The 15,323-nt window shown below is 38.2% G+C and overlaps 1 protein-coding gene across 12 annotated transcripts in view; it reads left to right on the top strand.

Moving 5' to 3' along the window:
• The window catches only part of DLGAP2 (DLG associated protein 2), a 455,404-nt gene that overhangs the window by 113,742 nt on the left and 326,339 nt on the right, over positions 1-15,323 (top strand). For 2 of the 12 annotated variants that reach the window (XM_063150752.1, XM_063150743.1), the window contains exon 1: positions 5,290-5,462. The exons of 9 other annotated variants lie outside the window; for them this stretch is intronic. The gene's annotated coding sequence lies outside the window, so the exon portion shown is untranslated. Of the gene's footprint in view, positions 1-5,289; positions 5,463-15,323 lie in introns of those variants that run through there. One more of the 12 variants, XM_063150754.1, reaches the window with a different exon arrangement.

Here is a 15,323-nt window from a genome sequence, read left to right as displayed (position 1 = left end):
GTAGAGCAATGTTTTTAGGGATGTACCTTTATCCTTATTCAGATATGTCAATTACTGACTGATTAACACAAGATGAATTGAAGAAAGGTCTGGAGGGGATTTTACAGATGTCCTAGTCATGAGAAACTTTACAAAAAGCTTGTGAAGCTGCCCACAGTTTTGAAGCTGTGAGAAATCTGAAATGCCATGGATGACTACGAAGCTGCTTAAAATTTCTGAGGTTAATGGGCTGCATGGTGGGGATTATGAGCATCACTTAACTGCTTGCTTTTACAGAAGAGACTTTTCCTCTTCTAATAACATTAATTATGAAGCATATGTATTCTGAGGTGACATAATGGATGCCATTGTTCCATTTATGAAAACGTTTGATGTTTACTAGTGTTGGTGAAGGGCAGCATATTGCATAGTCCTGTTATACCTAATTTTCTGTTGTACATAATACAACACTATTTCAGACACACTTTATTTGAATGCCAGTAGAACACCACTGTTTTCTTCTTCACATTACATGCAGTAAAAAACTATTCCCACTTTTATTATAATCAGGAAATCAAAGTACACCTCATTTCATGCCTTCATTATTATAGAAAATGAGTGATGGCCTTCTTCAGCCTAGTGAGTATTCTTTCCAAAGAAAATCAGTCTGATTTTCAACATCTGAAAGTTCCACATTATTACTTTTTCTCCAAGAGGTCTCCTGGCTTTTATCCCCTGCAGAACTAATTTGGACTAAACAAAGACATAAGCAAACTTATCAAGTATCTGGGATGAACATAAGAGCTGGTAGATGGCAACAGCTACAGAGAATAGAGCTCCATTGTCAAAACAATCATAAACACTTGCATCTTCCCATCCTTTTTCCTCTGAGAAATGTAGATGGGAGCCTTTCAGTTTGGTCCTGGATGTGCAAATACAGCTATATTATTAAAGACCACTGAAAATTAGTATTTTTCAGTTTTGGTATTTTGTTCTTGTTACCATAAGCAAATGAAACCAGCAGACAAAAGCCTCTTTCACTGACAAAAAGCTCTCACATATCAAAAATCTCTTTCTACAGGATGATAAAATTACATCAACTATTTTTTGCCTCCATTCAAAAGGTTATTAGTCTAAGATTTGAATAATTCCTAGAATGTTACTGGTGTCCCCTCACCCCCATATTATTGATGCAGATTTTCTGGGATGTTCCCAACTTCCACCCCATTCTAAACTAATGGAAATGTTTGGTATTGAGAAGGATTTTTCAGTTACTATAAGGAGAACAAAATTTAGAATACAGTAGAGACTAAATACACCTCACTACTTTAGGAACTGAAGATCCCTTCTTCTCAGATGTGTAAATCTGAACAGATTCTATCAGGTTCAAAGCTTAAGTAAAGTACATATTCTACAAGTTTTGTCATTTGAGCTGCATTTAGCCATTTCTGAAATCTTGTGAATAAAACATTCCCTGCCTCTGCCTTACAAGCAAGGAAGCATTGATTTGGAGACAAGTGCTTCGAGATGTGCTCTACTGTTCATCACTCTGAGGTACTAAATTGCAGAAAGCCCTATAATGTTTTGCTCCCTCATGCCCATCCTTAACAAACTCTTTTATAGAAGGTTTAAATTATTAATATTGCAACAATAAAGCTCACAGCTACTACTCAGCTCCTTAGCTGGCTGCTGGATAAAATTCTCTCCCCACAGTGGTGGGCACACTAGTAATACATTAGCAGACCGGGTTAAAGACAAATTTCACAAAAATGGTGGATATGGAAGAAGTGAAAATAATAGCTCTGAAAAAAACTTGGAAACTGTTGATGTTAAGTGTGTCTAAAGCACTGCAATTCAGGAAGGACCTTGTATTGTCAGTGAATGTTTAGTTTTGGTTTCCTTTGAATGATCTCTCTGCAAAAGAAAAAACAACCAAAATGTAAGCTTTCTTTCCTGAACTGAGAAGTATCTTTGAGCCTTTTACGCACACACCTTTTGAAAATGTCTTTTCAATGCACAGTTCTATTTTGGCTTGGACTCAGTCTTGTGTGACACATCTTTAAAGTTGTTTTGAGTTAGGGATACATATATATTTAGCTTAGTACTGGCTGAAGATTATCCTGTTTCCAGTGCAAGATGGATCCAGTCCATGAAAAATACCCTTCTAATAGAGAGAAATCTATCCAGTTTTATTATTTTGAGAAAGAGATTGTTTTCTGAGTCCAGTAAGGCTTGCCTTGCCACCTCATTGAAGGGTGACCCCATTAACCTTCATGATTTGGGAAGTATGAACAAAGGCTACTGCTGCAGTGAGTGCTCTTTCGATAAAAGAATGCTAAGAGTCTGCAAAGTGCAGGGTTACTATCCTGTCCATTTTTATTGTAAGTAGATGTGCTCCTTAATGGGGCTCTGTAGGAAAAAAAAATCCCTTTTCAAATGCCATTAGTCCACAGCTGCTGTGATGTCAGCCCCGAGTTAGACTGGGCACCACCCTCCCTGCCCTGGGGTCTGTGGCTGGTATGCCCAGCTCTGTGGAATGGAATGGAATGGAATGGAATGAAACAGAAGAATAAATTATTTTCATTGGCAGGGACCTCCAATGGTCACCTAGTCCAACTGTGTGACCAGTTCAGGGCTGACCAAAAACTAAAGAAGTTATTAAGCATAGTCTGTGTTATTAAGCATATGGGCCTGTGTACTTACATGCCCATAAGCTGTATATTTTCCTCCTTGAAGCCAAGCAGATCATGACTGCAATTATTCTTTGGAGGCATTCAAGGGAAATTACAGTTATGGAGGAATAGCAAAGCATTTATTTTAACCCTGTGCTGTAAAGTGTGTGACCACTAGGATGATCATATATAGCCTTTCTCTTCCCTCCCTGTTGGCTGTATTGCACATGTTGTCACTGCAGCTCATGTTCAGAGACTGTGTTGTGAACCTAATGCTTCACAGTCACTCCAGTCATCACTAAGGGTTGAACCCAGAACATTTTTGTGAGTTTGTGTCAATGAATTCAAGAAGGTATGCTAGGCCCAGATGGTTTTGGTGTTCAGACTGGTGTTTAGGGAAAATCCCAAACAAGGTCATTCTGTCATCCTGAGCTGAGCAGAAGAAACTATTAATGTTTCATGTGAGGATCCAGAAATGAGCTCTGTGTTAAGAAATGTAGAAGCACAATTATTCATGTAGTAGATTTTGAATGCTAAGAAGTTATATGGTAGGAAATAGATTGAATTCTTACTGTTATCAGCATACTAGTATAATGTAATATGGCAATAATTTACCTCATTTGATGGATTTTTAAAATTTTTATCTTAGAAGCCAAGTGATGTGAGACTTCTGTGCTACCTTCTGTCGAATCCTTAGTCTGAGAAACTGTTGGACTCTGGGTCAGAAGACAATCACTGAGATCTTTCTAGTAGCTAGAAAGTCTGTAATTTTGTTCTGTATTTATCTCCCAAAGTGGCCCAGGAAGCAAGAGCAGGGTCTCCCAGTTGCCAGCAGGTTCCCTGGCATCTCTTCTGGTTCAAGGCGCTCTAGGGTTTGGACTGGAATTAGCTCAGTCGGTCAGACCCAAGTGCTAATAACACCAAGGCTGTGGGTTCAACCCCTGTGTGGGCCATTCACTTCAAAGATGCACTTGATGATCCTTGTGGGTCCCTTCCAAATCAGAATATTCCATGATTCTGAACTAAAAATGCTCTTCTGGAGCAGGAGCTGTCAGAGCTGTCCTTACCTAGGCTTTCCAGCAAGGTCTGTATGTGAAAGGATTTGACTCTGTAGCTCTTGGAAATATAGAGCCTCTCCAAGCATCCATCTGCCCTCCTATGAAATAGCAACAAAAAAGCATATATTCACAATGATATTTCAGGGCTTAAGTAATTAATGTGTTGAGGAGCTTAATGCAGAAGCACTTTGTATGATTAAGTACTTATGTACTTAATTAGTTTCAGAATTTGATAATGTTCTTTGTGGTCTCCTGCTGTGGTTCATTTAGAACTTCAGCTTGGTCTTTCCATGGGACTATAAAGGATGTTGTGCCCAGAACACAACTACAGCCCTGGTTTCAGTCCCACCAAAAGCAACAGGACGCATTAGCTATTGGGGATTTTCAGTTTCTTTGCAAAAATATTGGAACCCAGAGGAAATACTAATGCTATTGGGCAGGACTATGCTCATGTTTATTTATAATTCAAAAGCAAATACTTATTTTCCTATCACTCCTCTTGATCCTTGGGGCTAAAAGCCTATGCCAAAGAGACACAGGACCAATTCTTGAATCTAACTGCAGAAATAAAGTGGTTTTATGTGGTTGTGAAAGTTTGTACACCTGCACAATCATGGCTTAGTTTTCCAAGCAGCTCTTCTTGCTGAAGATATTGCAGATATGGCACTAAAAAATGCGGTGCTCACTGCAACATAGCTGGTAATAACACCAAGAGAAAAAAGGAATCACTGTCTTTGTACATCTCAGGCATAAGGAGAACTCTTTGTTGAACATTGCTGCACTTCAGCAATGGAAAGATGGAGTTGTAGTCCCTTGTGTGATAGACTCAAATAATGCTTGTTAACGCCTAACTCAGATTTTGGACAGCGCCTTCAATGAGAGGGGCAAATTTACATTTTGATGTGAAGAGCAGACAGTGATGAGTAACATTTGGTGACAAAATACTGCCTGCCCTGGTTTTTTTTTCTACGACTTAAAAAGAAGAAGGAAGAGAGAGTATTTCTTAATACAATGCAGATGTATCTCTTCAAAAGTGAAAAACTTGTGAAAATTGGTAATGCTTCCCACCTTGAGGCCACCACACTCGCAAAAGCTTCAAGTATTTTAGCCACAGCAATTGTTCTCTAATGTCTGAGAATCCTGACTGTAGGTGGGCAGTCACCTCTGAGCTTCAGACGTAGCCTATTCATCTATGGAAACACTGAAACTCACCTCTGCTTTTAACTTTTGTGCACTTTCTATTGGTCCACTTGCCCTCATCTTCCTTCAGCTGTTAGCTCTCTTCCTCGTGGCTAGCATTGATGGAGCCTGATTTCAGATTGTGGCTTCTAGATGCTATGGAAACAGAAATAAATATTTTTACTTTTGTGGTTTTCTTTTTTTTTTTTTTTGGTCTTTCTTATTATATAAGTGCATTAGTAACAATGCATGGCACAGGGAATGCAGTAATCGAATGTGCTGTGCAGAGCTTACTCTTTGTTGCTTAGCAATTAAATGTATGCACGTAGCAGCAGCACTGACAAAGATGCTAATAAAAAGTGACAAGTTATATCTCCAGAAAAAATTACACGATTAAGAAAAAAATATCTGTCAAGATACTGGAGCAACAGCGAATGGTACACATGGGTAGATCGTGTCCCTCCTGAAGGCAAGATCTTCAGGTACTGACCACTAGAGGGGCTGAGATGATGGAAATAGAAGGGATCCACATTTATAGCATGGGCTACAGACACACAGTTGTGCAAACATCATGGTAAGGCTTTCTGTTGTTGTTGTTGTTGTTCCTCTATAATTTGTATTTATTTATATCCATAAAGTGTCTAGAAACATGTCCTGTTTCCTTTGTTTCATTTTTCTCCTCGTTATTCAGGTTTGCAGATTTTTCACAGCCTTTCTCTCTATCGAATTTCTGACTTTGCTAGCAGATCCTTGTGTCACAGTATATGGTTTTATTTATATAACATGATGCAATCTTTTGTGTTAATGTGAACAGAATTCTCTTTAAGACTGGTTCTTTAAGAATACTAAACTGCTTCTCTTTATTTATTTACTTATTTATTTTTAATTCGGAGCAAACATGAAACAGAGGAACTGCACTGTAGGCTGCAATTCTCAAAAAAGCCCAGCATTTAAAGACTTCTTTGTATGTTTAACCTTTCGCTCCTTCTCTCTCATTTTTAATCTTCCAAAATCTGTGTCACTTGTGTTGTGCTCAGGTAGTGCATTGCTTCTTGGTCTGGGTAATACTGATTATACACTTGCTCTGCTGTGGATAAACACAGTCATCAGGGGCTTTTTAGCGCTTTTTCCAAACTAGCTTGACACGTTGTTGCATGAAATTATTTTTACTACATTTAAAGAATCATTTACAGGTTCAAAGTAAGTACTCTTAACACATTTATTAGAATCTGTGGTATTTAGCAAATATTTCTAGTTATGTGGAGGATTTAAATAGTTTTTCTTCTAATAATTCTTTCTGCATTTTAGAGCTTTTCCTCATTAGATTTCTGCTCACCAAAGTGCTGATTCTGCACTTGACAGTCTGCCTGCATAGTGAATTGCAGGATCTGGGCCCAATTTTGATCTATTTATATTATAGTCCATTTCATTTTAGCTGAATGAAAGTACTAATTTGGCTGTACTTGCTTTCAGCATTATCTCAAGTTGTGCCAAATCATCAGACAGTCCATTTGGAGTTTGGCGGGCTTTGCTGAAGCTCCTGCATTTTTGGTCAAGTGCTATTGAAAAAATGTGATTTATAAAAAAAGTAGCCTAACTCTTGGCTTGGTTCAGCAATTCCGGGTCTTTATCTCCAGCTTTAGCAAATAAGATGGACCCTGAATCAGTGCAGATCATGTTGTATTCTGTGTTAACAAAATGAATCGGGCTTCTTTTAATTAATGTGCTATACCCACTAAGAAATAAAAATGAAAACATACAGTAAAAATAATAGTTAAAAATTGGAATATTCCTTGACTTTTCCCCCCCACCTTCATTATGACTGTATTCATAGAACAGTTATTGAGATAACAGTCTACACAGAGCAATCCTGTTATATGATGCAAACAGCAGAAGGCTATTTAATGAGGTTTTTTTTGAGCTAGTCCACCTTATGATCACTTTACTTGTTCTGTATTTTTCCAAAAAGGAGTCTTTTAGCATTAGTTAAGCAGGCAGAAATTATCTTGTACAGATGCAACTATATTGCATCCCCAATCAGTGAGGGTAAGGAAATAAGCATCTAAAACAGAAAAGAAGAAGAGCAGCAGATCATTGTGGTGAAATATTTTATGTGCATTTGGTTGTGATCTTTTTAACAAGATGTTTTACATCTAGCTCAGGACACTGAAACAAACATCCAGAAAAGAGAAGATTTGAATCCACTGGGGTGTTATAAACCAAAATTTTCCTCTTCCTCCTACTCTAGTAAATGCTATCATGGCAAAATAAGCTTTGAGAGAATCACTTTGATTTGTGAAATACTTTTCTCCAAAGGCTGCATTTTGAAAGCTATTTCCAAATAAGCCTGTGCTACCCAGAAGTAGCAGAAGTATTTCATGTTCCAAAAAGATTTTTTAAACATATTTATATATGCCTTCCTACCCACATTACCTGCAATGACATGAAAACATGGTGTGTGTGTGTATACATGTATGTATGTGTGTATACATGTATGTATGTGTGCCTGTATAATGCAAAAGGGAAAAGCAAATGCTTTACAGAAATGTCTACTTAAATGTCTGCCTGAAAATGTATGCAGTACATTCTTTTTTTAAATAGCCTCCTCCTGGTAGTACCTTCACTCAGATTCTCACCATTCCCATACAGTGTTCTGTAAATACCCTGTGAGAATGACTAGCGGGGAGGATGATCTTGCATAACAGGCAGCTGACTAATTTAGACCAGGAACATTGATCTACAATGACTGAAATAGTCTCAATCTTGTTCCGATTTCGACATTTGAAGTTTTGGCATCACACCCATGGATACTTGTGTAGCTGTCACCGGAAGTCACTGCTCATATATTTTACCATTTTCAGGTAGAGCAAGAGAAGGCTAAGCCATTCCAAACATAAAAAAAAGTTAGAATTTTTGTGTCATATGTGTTCCTGACACAGAGAGGGCTGTGTTAAATTTTTGTGAACTATCCCTGCCCTATCCACATCTTTAACACATACCATAACAGGCCCTCTTCTCCATCTTTCTAAGCCTGCTACTCTTCCCTCCATATTTTATTCACCTTTCTAAGCACTGTATGTTGACCTAAGCTGTTCTTCTCTTTTTATCCATTGAGATAAATTAATGTTTTCATAGAATGGCTGCCTCCAAAAACTTATTGCAATAATGAAAGTCTGAGGTCCATCTCTCACCTGTATTTTCTTCAGTTTTGGACTACCCAGGTAAAGCTGGGGATGGTGGCCTATGTTTCACAGGCACACAAACTGAGCAGTTTGGCCACCAGTGTCTTTGAGAGATTGATTTAAATCAGTGCTGGACACTGCAAAGCCAAACACTGCAAAGAGGCAGGACTTGATTGAGGACTGGTCTGTTCTGGGTCTGAGGCCAAGGGATGAAGCTGAGCTTGCAAGGTGGGAATGCCTTTGAGTGTGATTGCTAATCACTAGAGCCTCTTGGAGCTTAGCTCTGATGTTTTCATGTGACTGATATTCAACTCTTCCCGTAGGTGTTGGTACATATTCACTGCCATTGTATGTGTATGTGTTTGCAAACACATGTGAGAGTCTACTGGGGTCCTCTTTTGACTCCATTGGACTTTTTCTCCATCCATGCTCTTGCACTTCTCTTAGAAGAGACCTTAAAAAACTTCCACTGTGCTCTTATGCATGTGCTACATAAATAGGCATACATCTTATAATCTTTGCTACCACAAAGATATGAGTCATACCTGCCAGCAATTTTGTTTTGAGTAACAGCAAACTGGATCTGAATTCCTAAAGTAGGAAGAAATCAGGGAAGAAATGACTGTGTAGTTTGCTAGTTTTGTTTTCAGCAATGAATCCTGAAAAATAAACAATTCTTTATTAAATATATGCCCTTAAAAGAAACCCAAAACTTAACCTAGAACTGTAAAGTATATTGCCTTTGCATTTGTTAATTTAGATTTGTATTCATATTGCAAAAATACATCTAAAATGAGTAAAACACAGAAAACAAATAGGTTCAGAAATGAGCACATACTTCTGCAAATCATTTTTGTAAGAAAAGGAGTATTATTTTTTTCTCTCCCCTCAGTCCCCAATGTATCTTGCTTACAATAATCAGCTTAACAGTTTTAATCTTAACTACTTATACCTAACTTGCAGAATACATGATCATGGCAAAAGTAAACTAGTTTGAGTCCAAATTTTCTTCCTCACTAACAAACAGCAGAAGAAAGTGATGGGTAAAATTTAGGACACTATTGTATAATAAATGAGTAATCTGAGAAAATGTAATGCACAGACAACAGTCGCTCCTTGCTGTGCTGTTGCTCAGATACACAGCTTGTCTGAATCTAAACATACTGATTTATAAAAAGTGCAGGTTTGGTGATACATACCCCACAAGCCTGAAAAAGTGAACAGGAAGAATTATATTCATATAACTGCTTGCTGCCCTTTTAGACACACAGTAAGCTACAGTGGAGTTAAGCTTGTAAAATTACATTGCAATATGTGCTTTAGCCTGTGCTTGGGAGAAAAGGGCTTTTAGAGACATCCACTCAAAGGCTTATTTTTGAAAATTTTTTGATCAGTGCAGAAGAAACTCATGGAAACTCTTCCATGAGAATAACTTGACACAGTTCAGACCCCAGCAGTAGAGAGGAGGAAGTTAGACTTGCTTATAATTTTTTAAGTGTGTGATTTGATATTCCTAGGTTATCAATATTAATTTGTGATTGGAGATACTTATTGATGGACAGAAAAGAATAGCTTCATCTTTGTCCAACAGAGAAGGCCTTTGCATCATAAAGAAATATACACATTTGTAGCCCCACATTTCTCTTCACAGAGAAAAGCAAGGCACAATTCTTCCCAAGAATATTTCTGGGTTTCACATTCTCTGAACCTCAGAGAAAGAAAACACAATTCTTATCTTATTTGCTGTGTTGTGCCAAAGTAGAATGCAATATGGAGATTGTTTACCCAAAATTATGGTGTTTTGTTTCCTTGGCCTAACAGGACCAAGTGTGTGTGTGTGTGGAGACTGTTGGCTAACAGTCATGAAATTCAGTACAGTGGAGTGCAGTTGTGTGCAGGGTTGAGTGCTTGGCAGGTTCAGTTTAAATGTAATGTGACATAGTGTGATATAATATAAAATAATGTAGTACAATAAACTAATTAGCCTTCTAATAAGATAGAGTCAGATGCATCATTCTCTCTCCTCTAGTTGTGGATCCCTGCGAATACAATAAATGTTATTTTTAATCATCTCTTTTTAATAATTTTTTTTTAAAATGTTTCTTTAACTTCATGTTCACTACTGGTGCTCTGTTTGATACTGAATATAGATTATCAAGATATTCGTGGGAAATACTCTGTATTTCTTATGAGACACAAGTAGTAAAGGAGTGCTGGAAGCCTTTGCCTGTGGGACCCATCAGAATTCTTGCCATCAGAATGAGAGTAAGCCTTCAATCTGTGTCATTTTATGGATGCTGCAGAGTCAATCTGGCAAGACTTGGGTGTGGGAGACCATTCAAACTGAGAGGTGGATTTCAGGGAAACTTGGCTTCATTTTCATCTGCTCAGCCTTTGCAGATGGTGAGGTGGATGGAGATTGCTCCCTCCTGCTGGACATCCCTGCCAAGAGAGCAGCAGCTCTGAGCGCTATTTTGAGTAGATCTGCCTTGTGGAGAAAGGAGTTTCGGTGGCAGCGATGCCATTTCCCGGCTCCGGGGATATTTGCCTCTAGATGGAGCCGTCCACTCGCGTTCCAGCGGCGCTGGCTGAAGCCGAGCCTGCGAGGAGCGGTGCTGCTGCAGCCCGGCCGCTCTCCCTGCTCACAGCAGCTCTGATCCCCGCTCCATCCCTGCTCACAGCAGCTCTGATCCCCGCTCCATCCCTGCTCACAGCAGCTCTGATCCCCGCTCCATCCCTGCTCACAGCAGCTCTGATCCCCGCTCCATCCCTGATCACAGCAGCTCTGATCCCCGCTCCATCCCTGGCTTTCTCTGGCGGGCTGTCTCTGCTCTCTGGTTCACCCCTCGCAGCTCACTCTGTGTCTTGGCATCTTCCAAGCCTAGAGAAGTCACTTGTTCCTCATCATCATTTTCTCCTTAAATCTGTCAGCCAGCTGTGTTCTGTAAGATAGTAACTTTTTTAAAGCTGCGTTTTCTTTATACTGTGTGATTTTCTTTATTTGCTGTGATTGTGAATCTGCAGTGTATTTGTCTGTGCTTTAGGTAAAGTCAGGGCATGTCTCCTATGTGTTTGCAGCTTGGAATGATTTCTAAAGAATAATTTATATCCTTACAGGTCTTTGATCCCCGGCTTGGATTAATTTAATCTGAGCAAGACTTGTGCTTGTTTTAAATACTGTACCATTACAAATTACCTTGTCTGTGATTAAGATACTCTGCCATGGCTTGTAATGCTGCAGCTGAACTCCAATATAAACCCAAATTTGGAGCTGATTTCTTGCTTCCCAAGAAGCTGGGGCTGTGAATTTTCATTGTTCTGGCTATAACTGCTCCCAAACAGAACAAAATGTGTTTCTGTGCCAATCAGGTTGTAACATATTTTAAGCAACATGATGTGGCATAGTTAATAGTTAGTATACAGAGGTCACTTTATTTTTTGGCATTTCTCCCAGGAAATAAGACAGGGGCACAAGTAAGCAAGCGGGCATAACAGAAAACAGCTTAAATGTCAGAGTAACACTCTATCAATAAATATCAGTCTTTTGGTGTACTCTCCTTCCCCAAGTTTTATAAGCTCCTACCAAAGTGCTTCTGGTTCTGACCAAATCTGGATACATGTAACTGCTTCTGGTTCTGACGAAATCTGGATACATGTGCATTTACTAAGACTTCATCAGAAGTAAACCTTTATCACATTCTCATTTACATTGGAAAATGTTGAGCAGAGAATTGTTCAATATTTTCTATGACTTTTATAGAAATTGCTGATATTTTAAGCCAACAGCTGAATTCTTCGAACTTCTAGGAAGTACTTTCCCCCTTGTTTAGTGTATCTAAGTGTCATATATGGAAATGAAAGATGAAAAAGTGACCACTGTTGATTTCTTGTTTTGTGTGACATTTCATATCTTAGCAAGAGTTTGTTATTATGAAAGTGAGGGATTACAGGGAAAAGCTCTATTTTCCAGTCTGGTTTAAGAATCCTAATGTTGTGATAGGCAGTATTCTGAGTTGTTACAGGTTGGACATTTGGTCAGAAGTGTCAAGGGCAATTTTCATATTTACCTTTTAAGAAAGTATTTTTGATTTTGGGAAAGTTCCATCTGTGAATATTGGGGGTGTTGTTAGACTGCTTGGGGCTGGCAATGCTGGAAGAGATTCTGTAGACTTGGGTGTTGAGGGGACTACATATCCTACCTCAGCAGCAGGAATAACCCTCTGCTGGTGCTGCTTCTCTATAAACCACAGCTGAGCTTGGTGTAATTCCTGCTGAAGGTGTCAAGTATTTTACCTGCATGTCCTGTATGCAGTGAGCACCCTGCTCTTTCTGAAAAAGGGTTCTCAGTGAAAAGACTTCATCGAGTATATTGAAGAGTAGTATTAAGAACTTTCTCCTAAAGGCATCAGCAAAATCACATATAGGAAAAATAAGGGGAAGTAACTGAACTGATAAAGAATATATTGATCTGTCAAACATGTCACACTGAAAGCAACTAGCTGTAAGGAGGTGTTTGAGGTGAAAAGAAAAAACAGGCTACTTGTATGTAGGAGAATTGGCAATGGTGGTTCAGGGAGGTTTTCAAAATAACAGGCAATATCAGGGAACAAAATAATTCAGTGCGCTGGAAGGAACTTAAGTAGGAAGCTAACTGAAGTAAAAGGATAAAACTAAGAAATGTTTTAAATGACTGTTGAGGACACAGCCACTGGATAGAATTTTAAAGAGCTTGGTATACTGAATGACCACGAGATCAGGACATATTACAGGCTCTAGCCAGCTTGACATTTATATAAGAATACTGAAAGAAAGAATCATTCTTATTGCTGTAAGATAAAGAAAAGCAAAAAAAAAAAAAAAAAAAGCCAAAAAAGAAAAACCAAAAAAAGCCCCAAAATTTGTTTTACGTATAGCTATTTCTTATTACAATGGATAGGGAATCTAACTACAGAATATGAACTTTTAATTTTCTTATTGTTGGAAAGATTTACAATAATACTAACAATAATCATCTGAATTTGGTTTGCTGAATCTCCAGCTAGTGCCTTTTTTCTGGCATCGTGTACAGCGTTTTCTGGGTTTCAGCTTTGCACTGGCCAACAGCAGACAGCTGTTCCACACACACTGCTGAAGCTGGGGGTCCACAAAGCATTTCCACCACCAGGTTTCTCCTGCAATACTTTTTCTTATATTCAGATGTGGAATAATATGCCTCAGCTAATAGCCTATACTTAAAAAGATAAAAGCAACACAGCTAAAAGGCTTATAAACCAGAGAGACTATTTTTTTGTCTGAATAATTTTGGTGCATTTGGTGAATTTTAATGCTTATGGAAATGAAAGCTCTTATTGGAGGCAAAGAAAGTGTAGGCAGTAACCATAGTGACTTCTACACGTATCAGCTTTTCCAGTGTGCTTCAGTTCTAGACTGCAAAATCCTGGATATCAAACATTTGTGGGTGCTTGCTGGGCAGTCGCGATGCAGGGCTGATGCAGGGGTGTTACTGCCCTTTCATAAAAGACCAGAAACATGGGAACAAAAGTCGTTTGCCAGGTTTCTCACTGAGGTCAAATCTAAATTATGAAAGCATCAAAGGGTGCCACTGTGAATATTAATGTTATTACTGATGGGGTTTTTTTGCAGACTGGCAGGGTTAAGTAATCTATAGGGGATATGTGCATCTTTGTCATGTAATTTTCTGGCCCTCAGTCACCCTTAGAGAAAAGCAGGTTTACAGACATACTGTAATGTACTTTCTTGAACTCTTTGTGGAGGATTTGACTTCTTCCTGCATTCCACTGTTAATGAGTAGTCTTGCTTACATTGTCTTTCTGCAAGAAACACAAAACTTATGAGAAATAATCTACAGAAAGTATATTTCTACTATGTTGTTTTCTATGGCTGAAATAACTATTTTTAGTAGTCAGGCTAACCAGTAATTTCAATGCACATTTTCATTGCCATAGTTTATGCTAGAAGCCTCAAGCAAAAAAAGAAAAAAAAAAAATTTGAATTTGTAGTACATGTGTGCATGTCAGCTTGGGAACTTTCCTTTGGGATGTGAACAAGGTTCTCTGAAATGAAAAGGTGGCCTGATATAGGAGGAAGGAGATTTAACTCCTATTATTTGAAATTATTGTACATTTGAGTATTGAATATTGCAATACTGAATATTGTATATAATTTCTTTAAAGTATTCAGAGTTTTGGTTTTTTTTGTTAAAATGATGCAGTTTCCCTATCCTATATTGTGAATATTCTTTTCTTCAAATAGGGAGCATTAAATAAAATTTATTTACTTTCTAAAATGAAAGACAGATTCAATTAGTTTCTAAAATTGGCCTCATAAAAATTCTGTTAAGTCAACATACATTATTGGTTATTAGGGTGTGTGTAAATACATGCATATGTTTACCTTTGTTACTTTAAGTAAGATTGAAGAGAATTTGTGTCAAAATGTATTTTTAATGCAAATCATGATATCTAGAGTACCCCAGTTCCTCCCATTGGCACTATACTATGTTTTTGTGTCTAGCTCAGATTTTTCAGTAGGGAGAAGTCGTATAAGTGCTATAGGTTTCTCCACCATGGAAAAACTTGTCAGTCCTACACTGATACCTTAGAGTTTGACTTTTCAAATTTGTAAGGGACAAATTTAGGGTTTTTTTGAGCTGTTACACATACTCAGTATGAAGTAGGATCTCAGAAAAAAGCTCTTCAAGAAGCTTTTTTGAAACATATACTAAGAAGCAGTCCTTGATTTGAAATTCTCTCAATTTATTTAAACAAAACAAAAAAGACTTTGTTTTCCTGGTCGTATCGCAAGTGAATGTGCCAAGACAGGTGTGTCTGTTTGAATGGTTTTCTTGTAATTCATTATTCCAGGTTGCTCAAACCCAGCATTTAATAACACTGAGGCCTATATTTTTTCCCCTAAGAGCTAAATCATTCCATCTCACTTAACTAATGTATTGATTGACTTTATCGAGTCCATAATAGTTCTGAGTTTGTGAGCTGGGATGCTTGGAAATGGATTAGTGCCGGTGTCTCTGATGACATATGGCCAAAAGACAGCTGTTTTGTATCTTGGCAACAAGTGAAGTTACAGAATTTGACTTTGTTTCACCTTCAAAACAAAGCTTATCATCAGCCATGACAAGGAGCTGAACATGATGTCAAGCCCACATTTCAAGTGGCAAAGGTCCAAACTCTGGTATTTTAGTTGTTGCAGGACAAGACACAGTTAATTTTGGG

This window comes from Melospiza melodia, chromosome 3 (genome assembly GCF_035770615.1).
Source record: "Melospiza melodia melodia isolate bMelMel2 chromosome 3, bMelMel2.pri, whole genome shotgun sequence".
In the NCBI taxonomy this organism is placed as follows: Eukaryota; Metazoa; Chordata; class Aves; order Passeriformes; family Passerellidae; genus Melospiza; species Melospiza melodia.
Note: the sequence above shows the minus strand (reverse complement) of the source record. Positions and strands in the feature narration are given on the sequence as shown.